Source organism: Pipistrellus hanaki (genome assembly GCF_964339955.1).
Source record: "Pipistrellus hanaki genome assembly, chromosome: 3".
Lineage (NCBI taxonomy): Eukaryota > Metazoa > Chordata > Mammalia > Chiroptera > Vespertilionidae > Pipistrellus > Pipistrellus hanaki.
The window spans coordinates 99,813,486-99,829,974 of NC_140505.1; the positions used below are offsets into that span (position 1 = coordinate 99,813,486).

The 16,489-nt window shown below is 40.8% G+C and overlaps 2 pseudogenes across 2 annotated transcripts; both read left to right on the forward strand.

Moving 5' to 3' along the window:
• Window positions 1–855: 855 nt before the first annotated feature.
• LOC311620648 (large ribosomal subunit protein uL23-like) lies at window positions 856–1,545 on the forward strand (annotated as a pseudogene). Its single transcript has one exon. The product of its transcript is annotated as a large ribosomal subunit protein uL23-like (transcript).
• Window positions 1,546–8,549: 7,004 nt separating this feature from the next.
• LOC311618618 (heat shock protein HSP 90-beta-like) lies at window positions 8,550–10,344 on the forward strand (annotated as a pseudogene). The gene is made up of 3 exons: window positions 8,550–8,758; window positions 8,985–9,138; window positions 9,412–10,344. The product of its transcript is annotated as a heat shock protein HSP 90-beta-like (transcript).
• The last annotated feature ends 6,145 nt before the right edge of the window (window positions 10,345–16,489 follow it).

Sequence of the window (16,489 nt, forward strand, 5' to 3'; positions counted from 1 at the left end):
ATTGTACATTTATGTAGCATCACCAATACCTAATCCCAGAACATTTTCCCACCCCAAAAAGAAAGAGTGCCTCCTCCATACTTCCTTCCCCGCTGTGGGAGTGTTCCCTGCAGTGAAGGGACGATGGAAAAGTTCTGGGGTTGAGTGGTGGTATTGGCTACACAACAATCCGAATGGAGTAAATGCCACTGTGATTTCTCTTTATGATAAGTCAGGTGTTGGCAAAGGCTGCAGTCATTTGAAGGTTTAACTTGGTTTGCAGGATCTGCTTCCAATGTGTCCTGTTCACATGGTGGGCAAATGGGTTCCTTTCCACAATAATCGTTGAGTGTCTTTACAACATTGCAGCTGACTTCCCCTAGAGCACCTGCTACCCCCCTCCCATCCCACCCTGAGACCGAGGGGGAAGCTACGACACCTTTTATGACCTAGCCTCAGATGTCACACACAGTCACTTCCACAATACTCTGTTAGACACACAAATGAATCCTGATTCATGAGAGCAGACCACACAAGGAATGAATTCCAGGAGGTGAGTATCACCTTGGAGGTTGGCTACCAGAGTTTCAAACTTTCTATATGAACTATGAGGGGAAAATGAAGTATTGTGATTAGAGGGATAGATTCTGTGACCAGACTGCCTAGTTCAAATCCTAATTCATCCACATATAATGGTTTCATCAAAAATAAAAATGTATATAATCCTGAGTTGATACTTAACCAATATGTGTTAGAGCCCCTTCATTTATTAGTGAGAATGAAAATAGTAACCAGCTCACAGAAATATTGTGAGCATTCAATGATCAGATATATGCGAGCATACCATCTGGTTCATAATAAGTGCTATAAAAGCCTTAACTATTATTATTTTTTTATTTTAAAGTCATAAAACTGATTAAATGGAATAATTATTTAACAGTGATATAGTATGATTCCAATCACATAAAAATCTATATATGTATTTTAAAAGTTTATTATCTTTTTTTTTATGATGATGGCACCAAAAGCTAAGAAGGAAACCCTTGCCCCTCCCAAAGCTGAAGCCAAAGCAAAGGCTTTGAAGGCAAAGAAATTATCCCTGAAAAACATCCACAGCCACAAAAAAAGAAAATCGGCACTTCACCCACCTTCCGATGGCCAAAGACACTAAGGCCCCAGAGGCACCCTAAATATCCTTAGAAGAGTACACCCAGGAGAAACAAGTTTGATCACTATGCCATCATCTAATTCCCCCTGACTACCGAGTCAGCCCTGAAGAAAATAGAAGACAACAATACACTTGTGTTCATTGTGGATGTCAAGGCCAACAAGCACAAATCAAACAGGCTGTGAAGAAGCTCTATGACATTGATGTGACCAAGGTCAACACCCTGATCAGGCTTGATGGTGAGAAGAAGGCATATGTTCGGCTGGCTCCTGACTATGATCCTTTGGATGTTGCCAACAAAATTAGAATCATCTAAACTGAGCTGAGCTGCCTAATTCTAAATATAAAATTTTTACACTGTAAAAAAAAAAAAAAAAAAATAAATAAATAAATAAAAATTATTTTGTTAATGTCATTGGTCTCTGGGTCATGGTATTATAGGGTGTGACTTATAATTTTTTTCTTTTTCTTTCTACTTTTATGGTATTCATGTTTTTGGTTGAGAGCCTTATTTGTTTTATAATCAGAAAAAAATAAATTACTTCATAAACATTCATTGTGTAACAGCAAATACTCAACTGTTGCATATGTTTACATCAACAAACATGGAGACTAACTACATTGAAAGTGATCTAGTCAAAATGTAAATACTAGTTCCCTTTATCTCAAACTTAAAAGGAAAACCTCAAAGCCAATGTCAGGAAAAAAAAGGCATGCTTTATCTACTTTGGCTACATTTTTCCCCATCAAGGTGAGTGTGGGCAACCCTGAACTTGGTTATAGTGCTGCAAAGTTCAGCAAACATTCAGGATACACAACAGTGTGTGGAGTATTATGGTAGGCACTGGAAGGGAATGAGTCTTGATGTTTATTGTGATACTTATTAGAAGAAAGAGATTTGAAGCTGTGAAGCTTGTGATTCTCTGTGCCCTTGATTTGCTGAATCAACCCAGAAGAAATTGTTTCACTTCCCCAAAGGTGCTCACACACTGTGGCCACCCACCCATTCAGCAAAGCCACTCATATGAACCAGGTTTAAAGAATTTCCTCACTGCCGAAACCGGATTGGCTCAGTGGATAGAGTGTCAGTCTGCGGACTGAAGGGACCTGGGTTCAATTCCGGTCAAGGGAATGTACCTTGGTTGTGGGCACATCCCCAGTAGGGGATGTGCAAGAGACAGCTGATCAATGACTCTCTCTCATCAGTGTTTCTAACTCTCTATCTCTCTCCCTTCCTCTCTGTAAAAGATCAATAAAATATATTTAAAAAAAAGAAAAAAAAAGAATTTCCTCACTACAAACTTGGTAGAAACTACGTGGCCCAAATGATCTGGATCAGATCCCACCCAGCTCCTCAAACAAATGCTGATTACGGCAAATATGGATTCCAGATGGGGGGGTCAGTCTTACATATATGATTTCCCTTTATATTTTTTATTGATTTTTAAGAAAGAGGAGAGGAAAGGAGAGAGAGAGAGAGAGAGAGAGAGAGAGAGAGAGAGAGAGAGAGAGAGAGAAACATCAATGTGAGAGAGAAACATCAATTGGTTGTCTCTTATACACACCTCAACCAGGGATTGACCTCCAACCTGGATATGTGACCTGATCAGGAATCGAACCTGTAACCTTTTGGTGTATGAGATAATGCTACAACTGAACCACCTCATCTGGCTAAGTACATTTTTATTTTTGACTTTATAATTATCAGGAACAAGATTCCTCTCTATTTCTAAAACAAATCCAGTCAGTCAAATATTTACCTTTACTTTTTCTCTTAGAATTATGATAATTTTACAGAAAAATTCTAAATATGATACAGAGTTTCCATATGTCCTGCATGCAGTTTTTATTAATGCTAGCATCTTTAATTGCCACGGTACATTTGTCAAAACTAAGAAATTAACATTAGTCCAATTACCATCAACTGAACTCCAGACTTATTTGTGTAGTAGGCAGTTAGATAGATATAAGCAGAGTAGGAACTATACATAGGTCAGGTGCAGAGGGTCACTGGATGGAGAACCCCAGGTGCCTAGCAATAGGCAAAGCTACAAACCCTTGCATGACCACTCCCTTAAGTATTAACCCCTGACAATGATTTCTAGCCTTCAGCTGTATTTATGCTCCAGGTCCAGAAAAACAGCAAAACCAGATGGAGCAACACCATGGCTGACATCAGGAGCAGCTTCAATGATTAATGACTTCCTGCCTTGGCACTGACCAATCGGTGGAGGCCACAACCTGGAGGAGATACACCTAGAAAGCTAATGAATATTCTATTGAGGTACTCCCTTGAGACCTCCAGATAAAAGCCCTTAGGACAGAGGACCCAGTGAGGCTCTCTCTAAAGAGCACACACATGCCTTTTTCCACCCCTTTCCTCACCCCCTTGTCTCTTTCTTTCTCCCATGCTCCAAGGGTCCTTCTTTTGCCTCTGTAACTATTTTCCTGAGCCCTTAGTCTTCTCCAATCTTTGACAGTTTCTCAGTCTTTCTTTTTTTTTATTTTTTTATCATGAACTTGACAGCTTTGAAGAGTGCTGGCCAGATATTTTGTTGAATGTTCCTTAATTTGGGTTTGTCTGATGTTTTCCTTGTTTAAACTATGGTATGGATTTCAAGAACCCAGAAGTAAAGTACCTGAGAATAAATTTATTTTTAAAGATTTCTCAATGTCTTTAATGCTAATATATGAATTCTCAAAAGGAAAAGCTATTTCTTACAGAACAAATTTCAAGAAAAATATATCAAAAGTTAATTTTCTTATGTATCCTCTATTTCTCCTGTATGTTTCCACCCCATTATATTTGCTATCAGATATCTGAGTTTGTTCTCAACACTTTAAATCTGTGCAGTAATAAATGGTCTTGGCTTTTTCTTTTTTTAAAATATATATTTTATTGATTACTGAGAGAAAGATAGAAACATCAATGATGAGAGAAAATCATTGATTGGCTGCTTCCTGTATGCCCCCTACTGGAGATTGAGCCAGGAACCCAGACATGTGCCCTCGACTGGAATGGAATCAAGGACTTTTCAGTCCACAAGCCCATGCTCTATCCACTGAGCCAAACCAGCTAGGGCTTGGAGTTTTGTTTTTTTGTTTTTTTTCAATGGTCTTGTCACATCTCATGCTGGGCTAGTTGCAGTGGGAGAGCTGAAGTCACAAAGTAGTTAACATAGGTCCCTACTTTCAAACTCAATTTTAGTTGGAAAGACAGGGTGTTACAAAATGATCTAAACCAACTTGGTTTCATGGTCATCAGTCCTTCCTGGTGGACGACAGTGGCTTCCAGTGATTAGAGATGCATGGAGGAATACAGATGCCTCCCACCCAACCACCTCCCTACCAGGTGGTATGTAATAATGACAGCAAGTCTTAGGCCACATTCTGAAATGTGAACCAACTTTTGTTTGCAAACAAGTACAAACACCATGCTCTCTGTTCTTTCAGACATTCCAACAAACATCTTTCATGAAAGTTTGACCAGAGGCAAATGTGACTGTGTTCTGACAATAGATCAAATCAATCACACCAAATGGTAGAAGACTCCAGCAAGTTAAAAACCCAGGAATGAGTGGGGTTTAGACCTCAGTTTCTATTCCTCCCAAGAGAGGACATGCATGGCTGTCTAAGTCTTTCTGGTGCATTGTACAAACCTAGCTTGATCATTGCTCGTTCTTTAAATGGAAGCTAGCCTACATCCCTTATCCAAGGAACAAGTCCTCTGGTGGAGAATTAAGTAAGGATGTTTGAAGTAGGGCAGCCCCCTCTAGACTGTTGAGACTTGCAAGGGTTTTTAAAAATGTTCACTAATCACTCTTAATGTATGAGTTCCTCATTAAGATATTTCAACTACTAATTAAAAGCTTCAGGTTGTGGATTAAAATTAATTTACACACATATTATACTGTTAGAGACAAATATGAAGTAATTATAATATAGTGTGATAAGAACAGATACAGGTTTGCATGAGGCATTCTGAGAGCCCACATATGGAGCTGGGCTGGGTAAGGGTGGGGTTCATTGTAAAGGGGTTAGAGAAGCTTTCAGAGAAGGCGATTTTTACCAGAGCTCCAAAAAATGACTGGATATTCATCAAGAAGGCCAAGGTGAGAAAGGGATGCCATGTGGAGGGAGGTGGCAGGAAAGAGCCCAGAGGGTCCTAGGCTTGGAATAGGCATGATGTGGGAATCACAGCGGAGAGGGTGGCAGTAATGGAGATGGGAAAGGTAAGGGAGTGCAAGTCTGAAAGTTCACCCCAGCCTGAGAAGTGTGGATTTGACCCTATGGGTATCAGGAAACCACTATTACTTTTTTAATGCTCATCCTCCCACCTCCCCTTTGGCAACTATCAGTTTGTTCTCTGTATCTACGGGGCTGTTTCTGTTTGTTTGGTTTGTTCATTTGTGTGATTTTTTAAAATTCCACTGATGAGTAAAGTCATATGGCATTTGTCTTTCTGTCTGACTTATTTCATTTGGCATAATACTCTCAATGACCATCCATGTTGTCACAAATGATAGAATTTCTTTCTTTTTTATGTATATGTTTCACATCTCTATCCAATCATGTACTGGTGGACATCTAGGTCACTTCCATGTCTTGGCTATTGTAGATAATGCTGCAATGAACATAGGAGTACATATATCTTTTCAAATTAGTGTTTTTTCATTAGAAAATTTTAAGTAGGATATGAACTACATGATCAGATTTCTATTTTCCAGGGATATCTCTAGCAGCACACAGAGGGAAGGTGGAAGGGAAAAGGAACTGGAATCAGAGTGGCAAGTTAGAACTTTGGGTAATGGTTCTGGCAAGAGACATGAACAACAGTGTTTGGGAGGGAGCTACTAGTATAATAAAATTACCTTATTGAACACTTATTCTGAGCCAGGTTCTATGCTAAGCAAATTCCATATATTAATTCATTTCATCCTCATAACCTTACAAGGTTGGTACTGTTATAATCTCCATTTTAAAAATAGAGGCTCAGATAAGTTTGTCAAATACCAGACACCCAATTATATTTGCGTTTCATATAAACAAGGAGTATTTTTAGTATAAATATCTTATACTTTGCACATAGTTTTTTATATTTAGTATAAATATGCAATACTTTTTGGAATTTGGCACCCTAGGCCCAGAAAGCTGAAGTGAGTTGCTCAAGGTGTGTTAGCTGCCAAATTGCAGCACCGGAACTGGAATTGGGGCAGGCTGCTGAGAGCTGAGCTGGGCTCCACGGGGCCTCCACTGCACAGGGAAAGCAGGGCGGGATCTCCACCCGCCCATGGGAACCTTGCCCAAGCAGTTGGAGTTAATCACCAGGGAGCCCTTCCTTTGCCCTTTAATCTTCCTGTTCTCTGGGGGCCTATTACTTAGAAGAGGTAGCAAAACTCCCCTAAGCCTTAAATCTTAATGCTTAGAACAAAACGGATGCCCTGTGACTAAGTAACTACCTCTCCCAACTTTCACTGCCTGGAGGGATCTGAAGGCATGTAAGGATTTCCAGTTCCACCAGCAAATGAGTGCTATAATTAGGAGCTTACTCAACTTGATCTTCACACAATGTGCACTCACTGCTCTGATTTCATGTTGCTACCAGTCTGGGATATAAAACATAATTAAGCAGAAATGCTTAACAGATTTAATAAGGTTTCACCTGAGGCACAAAAGACAACTGTATTTTTAACATTGGAATGTTTCACATATTCAGCAAATGAATCCCAGGTGTGGGCAGTACAATGTGGTCCAGGGTGCGATTACTACCCTTAAGAGTTTTGTGAAGAAGGCAGATATGAGAAACAGACCCAGAACAACTGGGATGTGGAGGGGGCTGTGGGAGTCCAGAGCAGGGAGCTCATGTGCCCTGGAGGGAGATGGGCTCATGAGGGCCTGGCTCTCAGACTTGCCCATGGGCATCACCTCAGAGTGTGTTAGCAATGTGGTACATGCCCACTCCCCACCCTCCGCGCCAGACCTACAGCATCAACTTGCATTTTAACAAGATCTAAGGATGACTCCTATGCACATTAAAATTTGAGAAGTGTTGCCTTGAAGAACACCAGAGATGACACATAAAATGAATCAGAAAGGATAAATAGTTTTCCAAGTGGGGTCTAAAGATGGCATTGGAGAGAGGAATAGTGTAAGCAAAGGCATAGAGTATGAAGAGAAATTATAGTAGCCCTCCTTCCCTTTGTCTATGGGATATATTCCAAGACCCCAGTGGATGTCTGAAAACCTATATATACTGTTTTTTTATCCTGTGCATACACATCTTTTCACTTAAAGAGAGTATTTTATGGTTTCTCTTGGGCAAATCCGAATTGCCGGCATCACTACTCTTATACTTTGAACCCTTATTAAGTAAAATAAGGGTTCCTTAAATACAAGCACTGTGAAACCACAACATGATAGAGCAGGATAGTGTGAGGATTCATCACTCTATTCAGAATGGAGCACAATCTAAAACATAAGAATTGTTTATTTCTGGAATTTTCCATTTAATATTTTTGGATCAGGGTAAAAGGGCAGAAAGCAAAACCACAGATAAGGAAGGGACTCCTGTATTTAGGAAACAACACAAAGCTTTGGTATGATGGTACATTGGGGAGTGATTGATGGGTAGGGGATTGGAAAGGCTGGCAAAGACAGCCTTAGAGGGACAAGATCAAGGATAGCTTGAGGGGAGAAGCAGAGTTTGCCACCTCAAAATATGCCTTTGAGAGGATATCAATTGTTTTAAGTTTGTTATTTTAAGAAACAAGAGGCAAGAAGAACCTTTGCCCTCCCTAACCACCTAAAAGAATTTAGATAGAGGACCTGCTCCAGTAAGGGAGCCATCTTCATTGATAACTATATTTTTATATAAACTAGGTGTGATAAAAGGGAGGGACCTAGCAAGACCCCTTTGATCAAAGTCCTCTCTGTGTCCCACTGTTAAAGTTGGCTCAGGAAACATTTGCTTAGCAAACATTTGCTTTCCATCTCCATGTGAATTGCCTTCCTGTCCTTTGAAGTCCCAAACCACAACAGCGCCCCCCATACCGCATTCCCTTTCTCCTTAGCTCAAGATAGCAAATAAGCCTTAACTGCCCCATTTGTCCTCTGACCCCCTATCTTCTTATTGAACCCCTCCCCTGTATATACATATGCAGCAAATTTGGTTATTTTTCCTGTAACCTGTCTCATGATTAATTTGATTGTTATTCCAGCGGAAGAACTTAGTAGGATAGAAGGAAAATTATTTTTTTCTTCTTTACACCTTTTTGCTTCATCAGAAGGGTTTGATTTTTTTTTTTTAAGTAAAAATTTTCAGCAGTTTATGAGCCAAATACAGTCCCTGCTTTCTAGTACTTGGATCTCATCACCTTAAAGATGCCTGAGAGAGTGATGCACCATGGAGAGGAGGAAGTGGAGACTTTTGCATTCCAGGCAGAAATTGCTGAAGTCAGATGACTTGGAGGACCTCTTGGCAGTCAAGCACTTCTCTGTAGAAGATCAGTTGGAATCTGGGGCTTTGCTATTCACCCCCCATTGGGCTCCCTTTGACTTCTTTGAGAACAAGAATAACAACATAAACTCTATGTCCATTATTTATACATCTATGTATATAAAAGCCAAGTGACCAGAATGTCGGAACAACCAGAATGACCAGTTGCTTTGACTCACACCGTGGCCCCTAATCATTCCCCCCCTCATTGGGGGTGGGGCTGGCAGGTCAACCTCCCACATCCCACATCCCTCCCCCCAGCTGGCCCTGCCTCAATTTGCCCCAATCAGGGTGGTCTGGCCAGACACCACCTGTGCATGAATTTGTGCACCAGGCCTCTAGTGTGTTCATAATGAACAGCTATGATGAGTTGATACCAGAGTACCTGACCTTCATCTGTGGTGTAGTTGACTCTAAGGACTTGCCTCTGAACATCTCCCAAGAAATGTTCCAGCAAAGTAAAATCTTGAAGGTCATTCATTTTATATATATATATATATATATATATATATATATATATATATATATATATATATATATATATATATTTTATTGATTTTTTTACAGAGAGATGAGAGAGGGATAGAGAGTTAGAAACATCAATGAGAGAGAATCATCCATCAGCTGCCTCTTGCACACCCCCTACTGGGGATGTGCCCACAACTAAGGTTCATGCCCTTCACTGGAATTGAACCTGGGACCCTTCAGTCCGCAGGCTGATGCTCTATCCATTGAGCCAAACCGGTTTTGGCCATAAAAAAATATTAAGAAGTGCCTTGAGCTCTGCTCTGAGCTGGCAGAAGACAAGGAGAACTATAAGAAAATCTATGAAACATTCTCTAATAACCTAAAGCTTGGACTCCATGAGGACTCAACTAATCAGCAATGCCTTTCTGAGCTTTTGCACTATCACACCTCCCAGTCTGGAGGTGAAATGACTTCTCTTTCAGAATATTTCTTTCATATGAAGAAGATATAGAAGTCCACCTATTATATCACTGAGGAGAGCAAGTTGCCAGCTCTGCTTTTGTGGAGCGACTTGGAAATGGGGCTTTGAAGTAGTATATATAAAGGAGCCCATCGATGAATACTGTGTGCATCAGCTCAAGGTGTTTGAATGATAAAGCTTGGTCTCAATTACCAAGGAGGGCCTGGCACAACCTGAGGATGAAGAGGAGAAAGAGAAAATGGAAAAGATCAAGGCCAAGTCTGAGAACCTCTGCAAACTCATGAAAGGAATCTTGGATATGAAGGTTGAGAAGTGACAGTCTCCAATAGGCTTTTGTCTTCACCTTGCTGCATTGTGACTAGCACCTACAGCTGGAAAGCTAACATGGAGTGTATAATGAAAGCCCAGACACTTTGGGATAACTTTATAATGGGCTACATGATGGCCAAAAAGCACCTGGAGATCAACCCTGACCAACCCATTGTGGAGACTCTGCACCAGAAGGTGGAGGCAGACAAGAATGACAAGGCTGTCAAGGACCTTATGGTGTTACTGTTTGAAACTGTGCTGCTCTCTTCTGACTTTTCACTTGAGGATCATCAGACCTACTCCAACTGCATCTACTGCATGATCAAGTTAGGCCCCGGCATTGATGACGATGAAGTGACAGCAGAAAAACCCAGTGCTGCTGTTCCTGATGAGATAGATTCTGAGGGTGATGAGAATGTCTCTTGCATGGAAGAAGTAGATTAAGAGTTTCTACTTGCAGACCTTGTATCCTCTATGACAGTGGTTCTCAACCTTTCTAATGCTGAAACCCTTTGGTACAGTTCCTCAGCAGCGGTTCTCAACCTGTGGATCATGACCCACAGGTTGAGAACCACTAGCAGAGTCACCTAAGACCATAGGAAAACACAGATATTTACATTACGATTCATTAACAGTAGCAAAATTACAATTATGAAGTACCGTATTTTTCGGACCATAAGACGCACTTTTTTCCCCCCAGAAGTGGGGGGAAAAAGTCCCTGCGTCTTATGGTCCAAATATAGCCTACACATATACTTTAAAAAAAAAGTTTTTTTACTTGCCCGGCTCTGTGTGGTCTCTGTGTGCTTGCCCGGCTCTGTGTGTTTGCTGCAGCCACTGTCCATTCCTCCGTGCCCAGAGTGTCTGCCCCGCTCTGTAAACCCCGAGTGGTAGAGGAGTTCCCATGTATGGTAGTCAGCCTCCATGCCCTCGCTGCAGCCATATCTCCATGTCAGCCCAGGTGCGGTGTATGGTAACTGCGTAATCCAAACCGTAATCATCGCCTGTACCCCTTGCTGGCCTGTACTCCGTGCCCGGAAGAATGCCTCGTCTATTCCCCCAATTATTCCTCTCCGCCCTCTGTTGCCATGCTTGACTACTGGGTAGGCGAACTGTAGATCTCAGCAGAACCTTTACCATAAATCTTCAACTTTATTCTAATTTATTACTGAAGTCTCTCGTTATTGTGTTTTACAGTACATTTTGTCTTTTGCTGACTGTATTTGTTAATAATGGTTCTAAATGGTTCTAAATGCTGCTATTTACTTTACAGGGTTGGTTACATGTGTTTATGACTGTGATGTTGGGTTTTAATGCACATAAAATATTTTAGGACACTATTTGTTTCAGAATCTTTTTTTCTTCATTTCCCTTCTCTAAAAACTGGTGCGTCTTATGGTCCGGTGCGTCTTATGGTCCGAAAAATATGGTAGCAATGAAAATAATTTTATGGTTGGGGGTCACCACAACATGAGGAACTGTATTAAAGGGTCACGGCATTGGAAAGGTGTCTTCATGGCTCTCCCAGCAGCCCTGCATGGCCCTCGTCTACCTGGTTTCCTCTAACTGATGTTTAGTAGTTTTTTTCTCTCCTGTCTTTGGCTAAGGCAGGATACAATGGTCTCAAGTCTTCTCTTCTCATATTTGACATTAGGTTTGGATGTTGTGTATTGTTGGTTTTTAAATTTTTGTTTTGAAATTAAAGTATGCAAAATAAAGAAGATGCAGTTTTTAATTTTTCAAGCATACAAAATATAAATAAAAAGTATAAAACAATTAAGGTAAAGTACAAATTAAACATTACAGATACAGCCTTCTGTGTATTCCCATTCACCTTCATTCTATTCACCTCCCTTCTTCCTGGACCTAACTATTAGTTTGAGTTTGGTGTTTCTCATGCATGCTTTTAGTTTTTATACAATATTTAGATACAGAAATAATATTGTTTTGCATGCTAGGTAAAGATATGTATTTTAAGGCAACTTTTCTTACTCAACATTATGTTTGAAATCTATCTGTAGTAATACTCAAGGCTTTAGTTAATTCATTTCTAACTATCATATAGTACAGAATATCTATATCACTATTTATCTGTCTAGTCTCCTAATGATGGACATTTTGTTTCTGCTATAAACAATATTTAAATGAGGGTGTCATGGATCTCCTGTGCACATGTTTGAGTTTCTCTGAGGAACATTTCTAGGAATGTAGTTGCTGGGGCATAGAATGTGCACCCCTTCAGTTTCACTGGACAGACTGTTTTCTAAAATGCTTGTACCTACTTACACTCCTACCAGGAAAGTATAAAAGTTCCTGTTTCTCCACATCCTAACACTTGATATTGTCATACTTAACATTTTTTGCCAATTTGATGATAGTGGAATGACATCTCATCTTCAGTTCCTCAGTTACTACGTAGAGCATGTTATCAGGTCCCTCTTTTGTAAATTTTCAGTTAATATCAATTGCCTGCTCACCTATTGGGTTGGTTGACTCAAATTGATATGTAGAGTTAATATTTTCTGGAAACAACTCTTTTATTAGTTTTCTGTATTTATAATTCTCTCAGATTTTGGTTGGCTTTTTCATGTTGTTTATGGTACCTTTTCTTGTATGCAAGTTTTCCAATTTCCTTTTTATTTTCTGTGCATATCTTAGACTTTATTTCCTATGCATATGTCCTATATTTTTCCCCTCTAAGAGTTTTTTTAAAAATATTTTTTATTGATTTTTTTACAAGGAGGAAGGGAGAAGGATAGAGAGCTAGAAACATCGATGAGAGAGAAGCATCAACCAGCTGCCTCCTGCACACCCCCTACTGGGGATGTGCCCCCCAACCAATGTACATGCCCTTGACCGGAATCGAACCTGGGACCTTTCAGTCCACAGACCGACACTCTATCCACTGAGCCAAAACGGTTTCGGCTCCCTCTAAGAGTTTTAAAGTTTTGTTTTCCACATTTGAGTCTAATTTTATTTTCTCATATTGACAATCAGTTGTCCCATGGCCACCTATTGACTAGTCTATCCTTGCCCTCTGAATTGTAGTGTTACTACTATCAGAGACCAACATTACCTGGGTGCATGTTCCATTGCTGTCCTGTCCCACCAGCCTGTGTGTCTCCTGCTCCTATTGCAAACAGTCCTATTGAAAGAGCTTAATGATAAGGAATAACATCTGAGAAGGTGACATTTACAATAGTCCTGGTGATTTTGACCCTGTGTTTTTGTGCACACACTTCAGAGTTGTCCTGTAAAGTTACACACAGCAGTCACTGAAGTAATGATTTTCATTTCACTGAACTTATATAATAATTCGAGAGAGATTTGGCATTTTTAAGATGGTCATCCCATCCACAAATAAGGAATAGCTTTTCATTTATTAGGTCTTATGTCTTTCTATAAAATGTTATTATTTTCTAGTAAAGGTCATGGAATTTTTAGATTTTTTTCCTTCAATATCTTACCTTATATTTTCTATTGCTATTATAAATTATTAATTTAAATTATACTCTAGTTTTTTTGGGATTTGTTTTGCAAATGGTTTGTGCTTTCAGAACAAGTAACTTATGAGTTGACCATTATTATTTTAAAATATTGATTTCAAAGAGGAAGGGAAAGGGAGAGAGAGATAGAAGAATCGGTGATGAGAGAGAATCATTGACAGTGGGGTCAAGCCTGCAACTCAGGCATCTGCCCTGACCAGGAATTGAACAGTGATCTCTTGGGTCATAGATTGATGCTCAACCACTGAGGCACATTGGGTGGGCTTGACCATCTATATTAATAAAAGGGCAATATGAAAATTAACTGTCACTCTGCAACAAAGATGGCAACACCCATAGCCACAAAGATAGCAGCACCAGCAGGAGTGATGGAGCTGGCAGGAGCAAGCTGTAATGGACGGGACATTTGGCTTTCTTTGTCACCCTGGCAATGAAGGAAGCCAAACCTCCTGCACACCCTGGCCAGCCACTAAGGGCTGGCCTCTGGGCAATGGCCACAGAGCCGGCCGGAGAGGGCAGGATGCCTGGCTTCCTTCATCACCCCAGCAAACCAAGCCTCCCACATGCCCCAGCTGGCCACTGAGGGAGTGTCAGGTCCTGTCAGTCCCATCAGAGTACCCAGTCCTTTGAGCCCCATTGCTTGCTTCCTTTTCATTTCTGCGACCCCTGGACTGGATGCAGAAGCCAGAGCATGGGGAGCATCAGGAATGCTGGGAATCGTGGTTCTGGTGCACAGGAATGCTAGGAATCATAGTTCTTGCGGCAGACGCATTACAAGATCTCCTAGATACTCCAGCAAAGTGAGCCTGGAGCAAGTTACTGTTGAGGTTGGGGGAATGAAGGGAAAGCAAAGGTGAGAGACATAAGTCAGAGTGTCGAGGAAAAATTAAAAGAAAGATATCCTGCAACTTCTAGGAAATCTCCACCAATGGAGCAAAGAAAAAAAAAAAGAGAGAGAGAGAGAGCTCTATTATTCTGTGAGCACCAAACCAGACTGGGCTGGGGTTTCATACAATTTGCTCATATGATTGCGAAGATAGATAGGAACTTCACTCTTTCATGTACCCAGGCAGATACAATGCACAACATGCACGTTTTCACTGAAGAGGACTTAACAGCACCGTTTGCTATACACCCTTAGGTAAATCACCTTTTTGGTGGCCATCTGTGTTAGTTAATTGCCACAATCAAGAGTAAAAATTAAAACTTTTCTATCTCTATGACAAGCAGGTCCTTACAAGTTGGAGCAAGGCAACTATTTATAATAATAAAAGTGTAATATAAGTGAAAATCAGGTAGGCAGAGTGGTTAGGGGCAATTAGGCAGGTGGCAGAGGTGGTTAGAGGTGATGAGGCAGGCAAGCAGAGTGACTAGGGGGAATCAAGCAGGCCAGCATGTTGGGAGCCAGCATTCCCAGATTGTTAGAGGGTGCAAGCAGGGCTGAAGGACTGCCCCCCCCACCCTACCCCTTCACCCCACCCTCCACCCATGCAAAATTTCATGTACCAGACCTCTAGTTATTTTATAAATATGAGTTGACCATTACAGGTCCTGTTGCTGATTTGCCTGTCCAGTGCTCAACTAATGCAAGAGCCTGCATTAGTTGAGCACTGGACAGGCAAATCAGCAAATACTAACTCATTTGCTGTGGCCCATTTTATAAATCATTTATCTCCTAGTTCTGTTGTGTGGCTGATAACCCCTTCTGCTCTGGAGCAGTTTCTTCTTTCATCCTAGAAAAATCTATATTGTTTACTCTGCTTTGTGAGTTATAGATACACAAGAGAGTCATCTGAGAAAGCTATGCTGGATCAGTGAACTGGCTCAAAATGTGAGGACTAAGTAAAGATGGCTCCTTCCATCTCCCAGATAGGCTCACAGGCTTATAGCACATTAACTGCCCCAAATCCATATAATCATGCCACTTAAACAAACAGAAAGAGACCCACCCCCTACAGAGTCTTTGATATTTACTTTAGCTTTCCTGAGAATATAAAACACTAGAGTGAGGAAAAGTATGTTTTGTTTTGGCCACAGTCCTATCCTAGGAGATAATCCAGACTCTCATATGTCAAAAGAAATAATGTCACTCCAATAAATTTAATAAATACAATTTTTTTAAAAGGGAATATCAAGAATATCAAGTCCACTCTTGTCCTGTCCTCCCCACACTGACACTGCCTGCATTTTTTCTTCATCTCCTTCATGTATTAGTTTCTTATTGTTGCTGTAGTGAGTCATTAACAACTCTATAGCCTGAACAGCACACGTTTATTTTGTGATAGTTCTGGAAGTCAAAAGCCCTATGGATCTCACAGCTAAAGTCAAAGACAACAGGACTGCATGTTCTTTAGGAGCCTAGAGGGGAGAACTTGTTTCCTTACCTTTCCACCTAGAGAGATGCATTTCTTGGCTCATGGATCCTTCTTCCATCTCCAAAGCCAGGGATGACCAGGTGCACTGCTCTAACTCTGCCTCCCTGGTTGCATCTTTCTCCTCCCTGATTACCTTGGGCCACCGGGATATTCTAAGATACCGTATTTTCCGGCGTATATGACGACTTTTGAAACGAAAAAAAGTCAACCGAAAATCGGGGGTCGTCTTATAGGCTGAGCATATCCCGAAAAACGTCTCGATATGCCACTAAACGAATTTTCCAACTCGATCCCGCACCAATCACTGCAAGGCTGCTCAGACCGCCTCTCTAACTCAGCCAATCCAAGCAGGCTTTTTATGCATGCAAATTATACATGTTCTGTACCCGAAGCTACACTGTGTTGTAGTAAAAAGCCTGCTCAGATTGGCCAGAGTCAGAGAGGCGGTCTATTATAATCTTTGAACCTTTGCTTGTTGTGATTGGCTCACCGCGGTACATACAGTTGCAGCACAGGAACGTTCTGTGTAGCCAAAGCTGCTGTATCAGGACACATACAGTGAGTTAAAAGGTACTGTAATAGAACATTCTGTGTGTAGCTGAAGCTACAGTACTGTATAACCCCGGCCTAAAAGATTAGTGGGTGTACAACAAATGGCTGGTAGAAAAGAACCCATCATGGCTCCAGCAAGAAGAAGGAAATTTGAAG